At 36.4% G+C, this 16,756-nt stretch overlaps 1 protein-coding gene across 4 annotated transcripts in view; it reads left to right on the forward strand.

The window, feature by feature from the left end:
* The first annotated feature begins 3,015 nt into the window (after positions 1-3,015).
* Positions 3,016-16,756, forward strand: part of SPART (spartin) — a 66,408-nt gene continuing 52,667 nt past the window's right edge. Inside the window, exon 1 of one of the 4 annotated variants that reach the window (XM_025049551.1) lies at positions 3,016-3,246. The gene's annotated coding sequence lies outside the window, so the exon portion shown is untranslated. Of the gene's footprint in view, positions 3,247-11,065; positions 11,085-16,756 lie in introns of those variants that run through there. The other 3 variants (XM_025049548.1, XM_006915815.3, XM_025049547.1) reach the window with 3 other exon arrangements.

Here is a 16,756-nt window from a genome sequence, read left to right on the forward strand (position 1 = left end):
ATCTAAGTGATGTATATAAATGATTTATCTGTTTCTTTTTAATTAATTCTTCAAGACAACAGGCATAATGACCAGAGGCAGACATACAGACTTTGGAAGAAGAAAGATTTCAATTCGGATTGACTTTTCCGCTTTTAGGCAGTGTGCCTGTGGCAATGTTAATTATCATCTCTGAAGCTCAGAGGTCTCTTCTTTGTAATGGGGCTAGTAAGAATTAAGTGATAAAACACAAATACAGCATCTCATATGTGATTGCAGAGGGGTGATAGCATAACAGAGGGTAGCTATTGTGCTACCCTCTGTTCATAGACTTGAGATTTCAGGATGAAGAGGTAAAATTACTTTCATGACTAATAACATTTTCCTATTTAGAAAGGCTGCTCTAGTTTACACTGGTCTGGCTCCCTTTAGAAATTGTCCCAAGCTCTTCCCCTGGTTGTTTTGTACGCCATGGGCTCCAGTTCGTTGAGGGATGTTCTCATTCAGCACCTCCCCTCTGGAAACCTGAATATATGTCTGGGCTTCCTGGCAATGAGACTCACTTAGTCTCTGGGGAGAAGAGATGCTTCTGGAGAATGCTGTTTTTCCTTGAGCAGCAAAGGCAAGACAAGGCCTTGTTCTCTCCCAGGCCACTTCCCCTGCCTCCTCTGGCAAGCTTATCAAGGGGGGGGGGGGGGGCAATCCTTAAAATTTGTTGTCTCAGCAACTCACAGTAATGTATACAACTATATCACAAATCACAGTCTAATCTAGATTTACCAAACTAATGAGAACAGCAGTTTCAGCCTTGAAGGGATCCAATTCTTAGAAGCTCCTAAGAGGAATTCTGTTTTCAGAGTTCAAACAGGAGATCTGTTATCTTCTTAACCTGAATCCCTAATGCAAAGCTTAAAATGAACAAACAATATCTGTATTAGCTCAAGGTTACAATTAAATGGAAAGCAAAAATTTAGAAAAATAGCAAAACCATGAGGCAGATCAGTTCGCAAGTCACATAACATCTTCAGCTCTGTAAATAAATGCCCTGGCCAGAGTAAATAATTAGGAAGTATTTACCTTTGCATTATAAATGGCAATAGAAATGAGGATATTTACATTTACAAAAGGAATGGCAGCTCTAGTATCCCAGGCTAGTTAAAGACTAAAATAAAAGAAATCTAGAAAATAATTATATAGGTCACCAACAATCCTTATTGACAGAAGTCATGGAGTAATACCAGAGCATCTGCCCACAGTAATAACTCACAACACAACCACTAGAGTCAAGGCAATGTGTCAAATAAGTTTTGTGTGACATTGAGATCTCTTTAGTAAGATATGATAGATATTTCTGGAAATGTGAAGCGTCAAGGATGTCGTTAAGTGAGTAGCTTTGAAAAAAGGAATTATTTGGTATATTTAAGCCATTTGAAAGGGAAGCTTGAAGTTCTATTGACTAGACTAAATTTAATAGAAAGTTCTAATTCAGAGGTATTAGACAAAAAGAATTTTGCAACCTTGAGACGGAGGGCAACATGTAGGATAGTGAGGCCTGAAGCATAGTAACCCTTACCTCAGATACACACACACACAAGCACGTGCGTGCACGTGCACACACACACACACTATGCTGAAAACATACCTATGACTTTAAAAATATGTCATAGACAACCATGAATGGGAAAGAAGAGCATTTTCTGTAGTTTGGGGTATAAAGCTGTTTCTAAGTTACTGAGGACTCTCTACCTAAATACCACAAAATAAAATTTTTAAACAGAATTCTTCTTTCTACAATCTTAGGCTCATATCCTGCTTAAGGCAAAGATGGAAACTTGGTACACCAGCCACCATGCTGCACCTCTATGAGCACTAACTAAATGCACTGCAAACACTCCGGCTTGCTACCCTCACTTGAGTGGCCTGTCATTCTTCCATTTATTTGGTGGTCTGGGCAGCACAGAGCTTCTGGTAAAGAGTTTTGGATGATAATGGCTGAAGGGTTAAAAGGGGATATAAGCTACTGGTAGTTCTTAATCTGCTGCAAAAACAAAACCAAACAAAGAGAAAGTGTCATGCTCAATATTAAAATGCAAATTTTACAGTGGCTTGAGGTCCTTTCAAGGAAAGTCAAGAGAATAGAGACGTCAGCAGATAATCAGGAATACGTGGACAGTGCTTTGACATGAAAAAAAATGAAAATAAAAAACTCCATTATCTTCAGGCCTTGCTGAAGTTGACAGAGTCAAAGGGAACTACTGCCTGAGTCACATCATGACTTTAAGAGGTTTGCAGAGAGCAGAAATGGGGATAAGTCACCATGAGAATTATGCTAAAAAGCAGTGATTCTCAAAGTATGGTCCCCAGCAGCATCAGTAACGCTTGGAACGTTTTACGAACATTAATTCTTGGGCTCTACTTTACCTACCAAATTAGGTGGTGATTCTGATGCCTGCTAAAGTTTGCAAACCACCAGAGTTACGTTTCAATTGCGCTTACATTTCCATACCGCATCATCCATGGTGTGTGCATGTGTATGTTAAAAATTTTGGAAGAGAATATTAACCTTTAAATTTTTGTTTGTTTTAATTCAGGAGTGTTAGTGGAGGGAATAATAAACACGAAGATGGTTTCAATAAATAACCACAAGTAATCTAAAATGATAGAAAAAAAAACAACAGAAACATTTTAATTTTTATATTCTTTTTCTTAACGGTCAAGTGTGAGTCCCTTGAAATTCTACTGATTTAAACATTATATTTGCTTTTATTTGGAAGGAACCTTAAGAACATGTTACCGCCTCATTTTACGGATGAGGAATCTGATGGCTAAGGATTTACTGACACACCCGGGTCCAACGGAAACTCACAATTTTGGGTCTGAGGAAGAGGGATCACAGGTAAAAATTTTAAATGTGTAGATATTCTTGCTTTAGAAGGAAAATAAAATATTGACCTATGCTGTTTGAAGTTAAATGACTCATTTAACTGCCTTGCCCCACTCCGGGCTGCTGTCCGGGGCTGGTGGCTAAGATTCGCATCGTTAGAGAAACACATGCTCTCTCAGGAGGCCATGAATCAGCAGAGCCGCCTGTGGCCCCAGCTGTAAGGCTGCCTTTACCAGGGAAATGAAAGAGTCTTTTCACTCCCCGCTTCTTCCCTCCCCCTGCCAGGCCCAGCATCATCATCACTCCCATCTTCCTTCTGTGACTGCATCCTTCTTTTCTGGAAGGAAATCATAAGCAACCTGTCCAGGGAGGATTGCTCCGGAGTGAGTAAAGGATTAACTTTTATTATAATTATTAGTCACTACTATTTTATTTATGCATGATGTCCCTCCTTCTTTCGAGATTATTTAAGGGGGGACTTTGATTTTAAGGGCATGTTATCTGTCCCATCCTCTGTCAGGTCTTGACACTTTCGGAAGGCATGAGGATGAAGACAAGAAGACGTGAGGATGAGATGTTTTAAGTTCCCACACTTGGGCTTGCAACTCTATTAGGAAAGGCATATAAATGACATATTAGAAATAATTGCCTATTAGCAATTTTTGTAGTAAAGAGAAATAAAAATACTTTGGCTGAGAATCATGGAGATCGTGGGGAAGTAATATTCTGTTTCAGTAAATGATAAATATGATCTGAATGCTGAAATTCTCTCTGTTCCTTTTTGGACGACCTCTCTTCTTCAAAAGCTTTCCAGATCGATTTCTGTTTATTTGGAAGCTCATGTAAACCCAGTGAGGGTAGGGGACATGCCTGTGTTGTTTATCCCTGTATCCTTGACAGCTAATGAAATGCCTGACACATGTTGGTACAAAGCAAGGGAGAAAGGAACAAAAGGAAGAATTCTTTTGTTGATATTAATAGAATATCTATTTCTTTTTTCTTTAAAAGGGCCCCTAAAACTGTACAAGGAAACTTGGAGCCATTTCTGACAATGCTTAGGATCGCTTTTAGGATGAAATGAACTCATCTGTATTGGGTGTGTGGCACACAGCACCTGCCATAGGAGTGTCAGCTGTTTCTATTATGTAGCGATGGCATATGGCTGATAGATGCATCAAGGGTAGTTCCTAGGAATTCTTTCTTTGTCTTTACGGTGCTATTTCCCTATTATAGACTATTTAGTTTTAAAATTAAAAAATAGTAGTTCAATCTTGGGTATGTTGAAGTTTAAAGTGGAGATAAAATATTCAGCGAATATGTCCAGAAAGTAGACATTGAAATGGTTAGGGATAGGGCTCAAGAGAAAGATTAGGGAATCGATTTGAGAATTACGCACATACAGAAGATAGTTTTCAATTATGGATCAGAAGGTCCAGGGATAATATGAAGAATGAAAACTTCTAGGGCTCAGGATGGAATCCTGGGGGATGCCAATCTTTAACAACCAGTTAGATTGTAATGGTGGTTACATGGATCTGTATAATTTCTTAGTACTGTACACTTGCCTCCTCCTCAAGAAAAAGTACACATTTAAAACTGATGATGTTCAAATAAGAGCTGTTGTTGAATTAATACTCTGCCAGTGTGAATTTCCTGGTTTTGATAATGTGCCGTGGTTATGTAACAAAATTTGTTATCTTTGGGGAAAGCTAGGTGAAGGATACATGAGACTACTATTTTTCCATCTTCTTCTGAATCTTTGTTTTAAAATAAAATGGCGAAAAATAAAACAAAACAACTAGGCTGTGGCAGAACCACTGTGGATAGCCTTGGGCATGCCCATTTAAATAGGGCTGACCCAAAGTTGCTGGATAATTGAGAGTAAGATATGGTGTGCTGAAAGTATTTTATGGTTCTCTGAGCAGTGATCTAATTTCAGGCTAATTTCAAAAGAATGCAACCAACTGCACAAGCTAAAACAGCTGTAACATTCCAGCTACACTCTGTTTCCGGTCAATAAAAATCCTAAATCTTTATAAGAAAAAAAATCAAGCAGAGCCAGAGAAGAATAGGCTGGAAAATTCTGAGGCAGTGAACCAAGAGGCAGCAGCTCAGCATTGCTCTGTGGCACTGTGGATCTGAAAGGTCTACTCAACTCAATACCGGATTTACTCCCAGACACTAGGAAAAAGAATTTTGTTTTATTCAGGTATTTCCAAAGAAAAATTGATATAGGAAAAATAAATTCCACTAGATTTCTTTTTGGTTGTTGTTGCTTTCGGGAAAAATAAAAATCATTAATAATCTTTAAATTTATCCTGTTCTCACAGAACCTCGGGGATGTAAGGGCAGTTAGAAGTGATTTATTTCCTTGCTGCTCAAAATGTCTGTGGACCAGCAACAGGGGCATCCCCAGGGGGCTTGCCAGAAATGTAGACTCTCAGGACCCACCCAAGACCCATTGAGTCTGAATTTGTATTTTTTCACGTATTCAGAGGATGTGCATGCTCATTAAAGAATCCAAAGCCCTGGTCTGCCCAATCCTTCCTTTCCACCACATTCATAATCACCAATACAACACTAATTAACAGGACGAGTACTGCCAGCACCTGGGAAGATAACCTCACATAACCAAAAAGATCAGTGGAATAAGGTGTTTATTTTCAAATTCCCTAGAAACAAAATCTCGTTTTTAACAATCTTCCACTTCCACCATATGATCTGCTTTCTTGCTGTTGCTTTTGGATTGGAGGCTGAGAGTCTGCAGGCTGTGAACTTTCTCAGACACCAGGCACTCCTCAGGGGGAGGTTGGTGGAGAGCAAGGGCCCACACCTGCGGCCCCTACAGCTTCCACCTGGCCAAGGGCCTTCGCTTCCTCTTCACTGTGTTGCGAAGGCCACCTGAGAGCGGCTAGAGAGCAGGAAGAGCCCAGAGTAGAGAGAGGAGGTGAGCATTCTACATCCCAGGGTACGTCCCTATCTGACAGCACCACCTCCATCAAAGTGTGATATTGGAATGTACTTTTTTTTTTCAATAATTGTGTCACTGCTTGACAGGTCGACAGCAATGTAGTGAATACATTGCTCTCAGGACTCATGAGATCTGGGTTTAGCCAAGCCCCTTCACAGCCGGCCACCTCCCTGAGCCTCCATTTCTTCTTCCATAAATATGGGTAGTATTTGTCACAGGTCCAGTGTCAGGGCTGAAGTGATAATAATGCCCATCTAAAATGCATACTGACAACTGGGAAATATAGCACAAGCATAAAATATATTGAAAGGCAAGGCACATTTAATTTAATGGAAACAATTTTTATCCTGAGCACTTTACACAAACTAACTCACGATGTAGTTATTATCATTACCTCTTTTTAATAGTGAGGAAATGGCGGCATGGATAGATAAAGTAAATTTGCTCAGGATCACACAGCCAAACAGTGGCAGACACAGAATTTGAAGTTGGGCAGCTGGTTTTAGGGTCTGTGCTCTTAACTACTCTGATCTGCTGTCTCTTGCGGGGTACAGAGTGTTGCATGCATTATCTTACTTAATTGCAAGCACAGTCCTTTGAAGTAGTTATCATTATCCCAATTATACATGGGTGAGAACGGAAGCTTTAAGGGTAAATTGCCCAAGTTTATGTAGATAGTAGGTAAGATTCAAACACAAATTCGTTCGATAGTCCATGATTCTAAGTATATTTTTAGAGCTAAACTGAAGAAGCCACCAAATTTCTAGTCTTGGCAAAATTTCTCTTTACTGAGATGTTTCAAATTCTTCCAAAGTAAGTTATGTCTTGGGAACTATATGACCAACAATAAAACACTGTATTGTAGTAGAAAGTGCTAAGGTTTTAAAGTCAAAGACTCTAGTTTAAATTATAGCTCTATCACTTGGTACTTAATTTTAATAAACCCCATTCCCTGTGGTTTGGGGGTAATTTAAATTGTATATGGAAACTACTCATACCAAGCATACAGTATTAGTTATTCAATAAAATGTTAATTTTAACAAAACAATTCTGAAAACAATCTTTGGGAATCTTGGGTTTGTCTGGTATTTGCTGTGTGGTTTGGGTCACATAAACTTCCTGGGCTTGCATTTCTTCATCAGACAAGAGCCTCCATATTGGTTCCTTGGGTAGGGAGTGAAATAAAATGAAAGAAGTAATGTGGTTAGTAAAGGACCTTCCGCATAGCTGGGCTTCAAAATATGATATTTATGACTATTGTCCCAAATTTAATTCTTCAAGAAAATTTAATGAAAACTGCTTTTATTTTAAAGAGTTGATCTAGTTTTTAAAGTCCTTACTTATAATTCATAAATTTAGAGAGCAGGCTAGTATATATGTAGTTTCTGTGGGCTGTTTAAAACTGGATTTTGTTAGCATTTCAATTTCTTTCACCTCAGAACTGCATAAAAAGCGCCCCACTGTTATAACCAAGTCTTGCTACTCAACAGAGTTCAGCAATGCTTAGCGATGCTGTCATCTGACACCATAGGGACATCTCTACATGTAAACTGAACTAAGGGAAATTTTGGATGTCAGAACTGGCTCTTAAAGAAAAACAGGTGTTCTCGAGATCTACTTTGGTCCTGAATGTGATATTTTAACAGCCAATAACTTTTTTTTTGTTGGCAATAACAATGTTAATTGTTCAAGACAAACTGGGACTGTAGGAAAATCACAGATACATTCAAAATTTACTTGATCTCTCATCTTCATCATTAGTCATGACATCAGCTTTATCAAGGAGATGAATGTTTTTTAAGTTTGTATTGCTTTAGAAAAAGGAAATTTATTTTTAAAGAAACAGCAGCAGTTAGAAATCTAAACATGCAAAAAAGACTGAAGCAGACTTCAGGAAATAAATGTGATTGAACAACAAAGAAAGAATTTCTGGAAAGAATTGTTTGAAAATTTTAACTATAAAAATGTAACCCTTGGTGTGTTTTTCAAAGTCTCATAAAATAGCAGGTTTTTCTTTTTTCTTTTCCTTTCCTTTCCTCTTTTCTTTTCTTTTTCTTTTTCTTTTCAACTGTATTTTTGTTTCTGAACGCTCTGTGAACTGATACATTCAAATCTGTGTTGGCCATCATGTTTCTGGTCGCCTGCGACAACGTCGATTTGTCTGGGTCATCAGGCCAAGATGCACCGGCGTCTGGAAATGAGAGTGCTGAGGAGAGAATTTCTGGACCTAGATTTTTCCATCCAAATTACCTTGAACATTGCCAGAAACCCAGTTAGCTGTTTTGAAATGAGAATCCCCCAAGATAAGCAAGGATTCGCAAAATAAATTCCTGTCGTCCAGTGGATTTTTCCAGTGATTCGTCACACGTTTTTCTTCTTAGCTTCCCAATCGGTGATAGACTCCAGAAGGGGAAGAGGCTAGGGTCTAGCTGGCGTTACAGCCACCCAGCACTGAAGAGATCCTCTTCTCTTTACTCTTGATATCCTGAATTACAGAATTTGCAAACCTTTACAGGTCTACATGGAATACTTAAATGTAACTACCATTTTCATAATGTAGAAAACGTAACCACTCTGCCGTTTTATCAAAGGGTTCTTTCACATTCCGCTTATAGTTTTATTCTATAAATAAACAAACAGTGTTGAAATAAAAGTTCAAATTTCAGGTATTTCCATAGTGGTCTCTGACTGAAGGGCATTGACATTTTCTTTGAACTTCCATCTCTACCATGTGTAGAAATCTGATGCTCTCTTCAAAATGCCCAAAAATTCCCCCGGGGTTTACACTACAGTCTCAAGGACATTTCTGGTTCTGAGCCTCTGCTTTCCCTGATTTAGTGCAATTCATGGATTCTCTCAACATCATCACATATATTTGTCTTGTGCTGGACCATGAAAACAAGATGAGAATTGATCCTATTTCCTAAATTTCTAGCCAAAACAAAGACAAAACACAAAGGTTTTTTTGTTTGTTTGTTTTTTTGTTTGTTTTCCCAAAATACAGTAACGGATTTAGGAAATTAGGCTTCTTACATCTCAATAGCAAAAACAACCTCAGATGCATAATTGGGCAACTTTTTTTCCTCTGAGTCCTTTGTCTATCTACCACATTGCTTGCCTTCTCTCAGTTTTCTCTGCTTCTCATTCTTCACTCTACCTGCTACCAATCTCTGCTCATTTCTAAAGTTATAGCAGTATTACAAAATGCTGTGTGTATTATTTCATGTATTTGTCTCTGATTAGCTTGTGTTCTTGGGGACTCATCTCCACTCTGTGTGGTTTACCAAGGTTTCCTAAAGCAACACAGTTGCTGTAAGAAGAATTTTGGTGCCTGATGTTAAATTCCACCTCATCGCCTCGTTGTGCATATAAATATAGAGAAAATAAGGTACTTTACTGAAGAAGCCATTAGCCTCTTTATGACATAGTATGAAGAGTGTCAACTTTGCTAAGACAAAGCAAAATCAGGTTAGTAATAAATGCTAAACGAATTGTTAGCAAGAGATGTTAAAGGAATTGTTTTCCATGCTTCAATAAATAGATTGTTTTTAAAAGGGTATGTATGTTTGCTGAAGAACAGACTGAATACTTAGGAAATATGGAGCTTACAAAGCCTACATATACATTTCCAAATCAACAAGAAATTGCTTTTATCTACTTATTATTCAACTTTAAAATACTGCATTTGTCCATCATGCACTATTTGGTCTGCAGGAGGAAAATTATCCTACACTATAGTGTATATACTCCACGAAGAACATCACAATTATTAATCTTTTGTCAAATGCATGCTTTTTATATACAAACAATCTAAGGAAGAAAAATGTAATGAGAGCATAGATCAAAGACCTAGCCTCACGTATAACTTTTAGAATATTATTATCACATTAACCTTCAACATAATGTACTTACCCGGAGTTTTAATTTACACCGTGTCGTCCTATTGATTTCAACCTGAGCTTAGAACAATTAGGTTAGAGCATCAATGATAACTTAGATCAGTTCATGAGATGGATGCATTAACATCTAATTCATGTCATGTCTAAAGTAATTTGGACATTTTTCATTTTAATGATATTCATAATTATGTGACACATTCTCTCGGTTTTCTAATCCCCCTTGACAATATTATGTAATAGATGAAGAAAAGAAAATACAATATATTTTCAGCATGTGGATAAAATAAACTAGACAACCCAGATGAAGTTGAATCTAGTATAATTTATGATAAAACATTTAACACATTTATCTAAAATGCAGGCTTCTACTTAAAAGTCTTTATTTAACATTATCACCCAGGAGTTGTGATTATAATGGAGATTATTTGCCCAAATACTTAAATAGGTATTTATCATTCTTAAAGTCCACTAACAAGTAGATTTTCCTTCTGAGAACATTTGTATAATCAAAATAATGCTATATATATTACTGTGTTAACTAGTAGCACTGTGACAGTGTTGAAACAGAATTCACATTTACTTATTTTTTACTGTGAAGTAAATTCTTGATTAAAGAAAATGAAGACAAAAAATAGTTTTGCTTAGAACAAAACTACTCTTTGCTAATCATTAAAGAATGTTATTGAGAGCAGAATATCAAATGTCATTAGCGATGTTTATTGAGCTCTGACTTCATATGAGTTATTTCAGTTAATTTATATAATTATCCTACTAGCTAGGTTGCAGATGAGAAAACAGGCTCCAACTAGTTAAGTATTAGCAACTGTGAAATGAAGGTGGATTCCAATTCAGTGACTTGAATTCCAGAACCAGTGGTCTTAGGCACTCAGTTACAGTCATGTAATATGTATTAACGTCTTAAAAGTGGGGAATGCATTCCACTGGGGTATGCAAAGACTTTACAAGGATAAAGGAATTTCCAGATAGTCATTTTCCAGACTTCGATTTCTAATATGATGTTTCCTAGCATCTCTTTTCCTATTTCCCCTTTCATATTAAAACTTCTCCCCCTTTACGCAAGAAACACATAGCTCTCACCTTCCCAAATCTTACTCTAGTGCATTGCCCAGGGTGCATTGTCCAGGTGGAAATGACCAAATTAAATCTCCTTGCAGACATGCTAATTGGATCAAGTGTTATTGAACCTAAAGAGTTCGTCCACCAGCACTGGCAGAGTCAAACACTAAACACTGAGGATAGCAGTGATGAAAGATGGGCTATTTTATAACGAATGGCACTACCCAGGGGAACAGGAAGCTAATGATCCAGAGCCCAAACTCCTGGATGGCTTGTAAGTTACAGACTGCATGGGGCAAAATCACAAGACACGGTGGGGCACGGGTTCAGCGTCTGGGAGCTGATTGGTCAGAGGAGAGGCAAGGTTAATAAATCATTTCTTTAGGTCTTGAGGACAACTCTGAGGTCTGCTCTGGCGTCCTTTTGTCTGGTCTCATGGAAAAGTAGTCAGGGGGTCATTCCACCTTAGGGCTCCTGAGCTGAAACATAACTTAAGTCAAAATATTATTTTAGCTTAACAGAAACCCATATCTTGTGACCCTTTGTCAAGTCATGGCCATTGTTTCTGACTGCCTCAGGGGTTAAATGACTAGTAAGGGAAAAGGCAAAAGCTTACATGGCACGCTGTGAAGAAATTGAATACAGTGCCAGGGCTACACATTAAATTAAATCCTACATGAACTTGGAACTCTCGGTTTCACAAAATATATACTGGTGGAAAGATAATGGAAATGAAATGCTTTTAGCAGGGTATACCCAGTCTATTTACCCTGATGGTTTAGGGTAAATAAACCTGGAATTTATGGATATGCATGGAATAGCCCACTGGAAAATGTCAGTGTCTGTCATGTAATTATCTAAGTATAAATTGGAGACAGTTCATGACTGAAATAGTTCTGTTTGTGTAAGCGATACCTTACTTAGCTACCTCAAGCACTAGATCTGGGCCAGGGTACTCTCTTAGGTGGTATGAGAAAACCCAGGAGGCTGGGCTGGTGGTCTAAGACATCGTCATTATTTTCTTGTGTCTCATAGTCACTTGTATTCTTTTAAATTATTAGTGAAGTTTAGCACTGAATGAAAGCTCTGAGTCCGGTCAGTCTGTTTTGACTATCTAAGCTTTCGTTTTTATCTCAGCAGATATAATGAGTGTTAAAATTGGCTTTTTACATGTTTTTAAATATAAGCAATTATTTTCTGTTAATGTCAAAGACCTCTTCAGCTAAGCTGCACAGGCAGATCCAGGCTGTGTGGTGCTGGCTGCTTCTATAATTTGGGTGGCCTTCTGTAAGAAAATACAGAATTAGAAACAAAAGTAAATATTTATTTTGAATGAAAAAATAAATCATAAAAATTACAAATTTTAAAAGCTGACAAATACTACAGACATCAAAAATCTAGAAAATAACATAATTCAATTAGATGCTTGACATATCCCATGATACTTTGTTTTCTACCTCTTTTGGCTCTGTACTCTTTGATTACTTCTTCATATGACAATGGTTTTGCAATATATTCCATAGAAAGAATAGAGAGAGAGAGAATTCAGTTTTTTCCTCTAGCATGATTTACGAAGATTTTTTTTTTTAAATATAATATAGATCGTTTCTTGGCCCTTTGGCTAAGATGAAATATAGTAAAATATAATATAGGAAAGTTTATTTCAGCTTCATAATTCAATATTGATATTGTCATATAAATGTTTACAATTGTCAAATTTATAAGAACCTATATACAGGTTTTGATTAGGCATTGATGAGAACCAAATTATTTAACTATACTTTTACTAGTCTGACAACTGGACAGAATGTTCTGTAGATTAGCTTCTGACCCCATATATTTCAAACCTTGTTTCTCCTCCACCCACATACTTCTGATGATGTGCACTATAGAACACATTCATAAAGTGATATAATCCTTGGCCTGAGTCTACCATTAGGCAATTACCTTACCCAATCAAACACAATATCCAAAAAATACTGGCAACACAGTACACCGTAGAGTATCAGTTGTTTACCCTAGTGATTGCGTGGCTGACTGGGAGCTGATGCTCTCTGACTTAACACAGTATCATACCACATATTGCTAGCCCAGAAAAGATCGAAATTCAAAATTTGAAGTATAGTCTTTACTGAATGTGTGTTGCTTTCACACCATCATAAAGAAAAAAGTCATAAGTCAAAGTATCATAAGTTGGGGACCATCTATAGTTCAAAGAATTAATGACGATGCTGTTATGAAATTCTTCCTGTTAATTTTATTTTATGTGGACAGTTTCTCAGACTTTACACTTATAAATATTAAAATTAGAATTGATGCTGAATCCTGTCACATTCAAGAAATAAATGATAATCATCCACAAATATATGAGTTTATTGAAAAAAGTCCCTTTCACTTCATCAAGATATATTTCCAATAAATAGATACTCCTTTTCAATAAATATCCAAACTGAGAATACATATAATACAAATAATTATAATAATCCCTCAATCCAGGAAATATTTTTAAAATAACTTTAAATATAATTTATATACCATAAAAATTCACTCATTTTAAATGTGCAATTCAATGAATTTTATTTCATTTACAGAGTTGTACAACCATTATCACAATCTAATCTTAGAACATTTCCATGACCCTAAAAAGAAAACTTTGTGCCCATTTACAGTCAATTCCAATTACCAACCCAGCCCTAGGCAAGCACTAATCTACTTTCTACCTCTTTATATCTGCCTTTTAAAAAATCCATAAAAATGGAATCATACAATATATGTTCATGTCTGGCTTCTTTCACTGAGCGTAATGTTTTTGAGGTTCATCTATGTTGTAGCATATATCAATATTTTATTCATATGGAGGACTGAAAAAATATTCCATTGTATGGATATACCACATTTTCTAAAATCTCTTCATTGGTTCATCAATATTTGGGTTGTTTTCACTTTTTGGCTGTTTTAAGCAACGTAGCTAGGAACATTTCTGTCAAGTATACTTGTTCACTTCGTATGTATGTACAAATATTTGTATTATTATTTGTGATACATGCATGCTATATCCAGAACAAAACAGGATTTAGCATTAATTCTATTTCAATTTTAATATTTATAGATGTGAAAGCTGAGATCCTATCCACCTAAAGAAAACTGAGAAATTGAAGTGGAAGGAGCTTTATAATAGCAGTGTCACTCAGTTTTTTGAAGAGAACTGTAAACATTCTACACAATTCCACCTACAAGTAGAATTGCTAGATCACATATTATGACAATGTATAACTTTTTAAGAGTCAAATTGTTTACAAAAAAAATGGCTGCATCATTTTACATTGCTACCAGTAATGCACATGGGCTTGAATTTCTCCACATCCTTGCCAACACTTGTTAGTACCAACTTTTTTACTATAGCAATTTTAGTGGGTAAGTCTTGTTGTTTTTCTGCTTTGCATTTCCCTAAAGGCTAATGACATTGTGCATTTTTACGTGTGCTTTCCTGCCATTCATCTCTCTTTGAAGAAATGTATATTCAAATTCTTTTCCCATTTTTAAATTGTATTACTTATCTTGTTAATTATTGAGTTATGAGTTCTTTGTATACATTAAATACATGTTGGATATAATGATTTACAAATATTTTCTCATAGGTTATTGGTTGTATTTCCAATTTTGTGATGGTGTCTTTAGATGAGTAAAAGGTTGTAATTTGGATGACATACAATTTATCAATTTTTTTCTTTTATTGCTTATATTTTGGGGTCAAATCTAAGAAATCATTGCTTAACTCAAGTTTAAAAAGATTTACTCTTTTTAAGAGTTTTATAGTTTTAGCTCTTACATTTAGGTCTGTGATCCATTTTGTGATAATTTTTGAGTATGATGTGAGGTAGGGTTCAAATTCATCTTTTTGAATGGATTTCCAATTGTCCCATTTCTTGAAAAGACTATTTCTTCTCCATTGTATTTTTTTGGTGCTTTTGTTGAAAGTGGTTTGACTGTAAATGCAAGGGCTTATTTCTAGGCTCTTAATTCTATTCCATTGATCAATTCTATCCCACATATATCTGCCCTTCTGCCAGTAATACACTGAATCAATTATTGTAGCTTCGTAGTAAATTTCGAAATCAGGAAGTGTAAGTCTTCCAACTTTTTTTCAAGATTGTTTTTGCTATTCTGGATTCTTTATATTTCCATATGAATTTAGAATTAGCTTGCCAATTTCTGCAAAATAGTCATCTGGAATTTTGGTAGGAAATGTGTTGCATCTGTAGATTAATTTGAAGAATATTGCCATCATAACATTATTAAGTCTTTCAATCCATGAACATGGAATATCTCTCCATTTGTTTACATCTTCTTTAAATTTGCTTAGAAACACTTTATAGTTTTGGAGGTACAAGTCTTGTCAATGAAATACTTAACTTCATTTTCTGAAGTGTAAGTTTCTAGAAATACTATCGAGTCTTGTATGTTGATTTTTTTTTAATCCTACAACATTGATTGACTTAGTTTTAGTAGCTTTGTAGTAAATTTGGGTTTTCTATATATAAAATACTATACATAGAAATTTTACATTTTTAAATACTTTAACCTTTATGGCTTTTGCAAAATTGTAAAATTAGATTTAAATTTATGTACTTATTTATGATGCAGAGAAGTATGGTAGATGGTCAATACAAGACTTTCCAGAATAAATGTCATATTGGGGTACAGTTTCATGGGGTGAAATGGAAATATGAGTTCAAAAAGATAATTATGTAAAATGTCCTCCTGTTAAAGAAAACGTTAATGTAGTAGTTTTAAAAATTGATAATGGATACCGAATTGCCTGGTATGTAGGTTCTACTGGCTACATTTAAGAATTACATAACTATTTTTGTTAAAATGTGAATGTACAACAAAACAATTTGCATCCTTTGCAACTATTTGAGTTAGATGAAAAATTTTGGTCAATCTAAAAAATGAGGGGGAAGGTAAACAATCACAGTTTTTCAGAATTCTTTTAAGAGGTATAAGGGCAAAATCATTTAAAACTTCTGTATTAATGTATACCTCCCTAATAGGTTATTTTCCTTTGGGATGACTGACTGTTACCTCTCTGAGATTTTTGGAAACTACCAAATGACCCCTAATTTTTAAATTTAAAAGCCTCTCTTAGTAGTCATCTTAACAGGCCAAATCATTAATTTTGATTGAGGAAAGTAATTATTCATCTAGAATTAAATCACGGTCATCCTTAAGTCACTTAGCTAGTCTTAAATGTTCAGGGCAATGAATGTATATATATGTGTATATGTATTATGTTTATATGTACATAATTTTTTACGGCAGATCTATTCAAGTATAAAATTTGTCATCTATAGTACTTGCTAATTTTAAAGAACTTTGGAAGACAGGTAGCGTACGTTCGCTTTGATTTTCCTTTTTCAGCCTTCCATAATCATCAATGGTATTAGCGCAGTTGCTATTTGTCCTTAGGAGTCAGGAATTTCACATTTTCAAACATATTTAACAGACTTTTAGCACACACACGTATACAGACGACTGAGAGTTTTATCATGCAGCCCATGGGGGTTTTTGGAAGTGTCGTCTTCGGCTACATAGGTCATAAAGGTTAAGTTCCAGAACAGTGACAGAATCAGCCTTTGTTCTCCCACGTTCACTGTGCCCAGGGCTCCCTCTAGCTGTCACAGCGCTCACTGCCCACTACTCTTCTCCAGTCCCTCCAGCCGCGGGGTTCGGCCGGTGGGGTGGGGAGAGATTGCGCAAGCGCCGGGGCTGCGACGTGGCTGCCAAAGACCCCGGCTGCAGGCTGCGCCCCTCGGGCGGTTCCCTCGGGTCTTCCCCCCCACCCCCCGCCCCCGGGGGTTTTACGGGGACTACAGGATTGACGTCGCCCTATACACCATTTATGGAATCTCAGTGGACAGCACTTAGGCGACCAGTGCGCGGGGA

Source organism: Pteropus alecto, unplaced genomic scaffold (assembly GCF_000325575.1).
Source record: "Pteropus alecto unplaced genomic scaffold, ASM32557v1 scaffold16, whole genome shotgun sequence".
NCBI classification, from domain to species: Eukaryota; Metazoa; Chordata; class Mammalia; order Chiroptera; family Pteropodidae; genus Pteropus; species Pteropus alecto.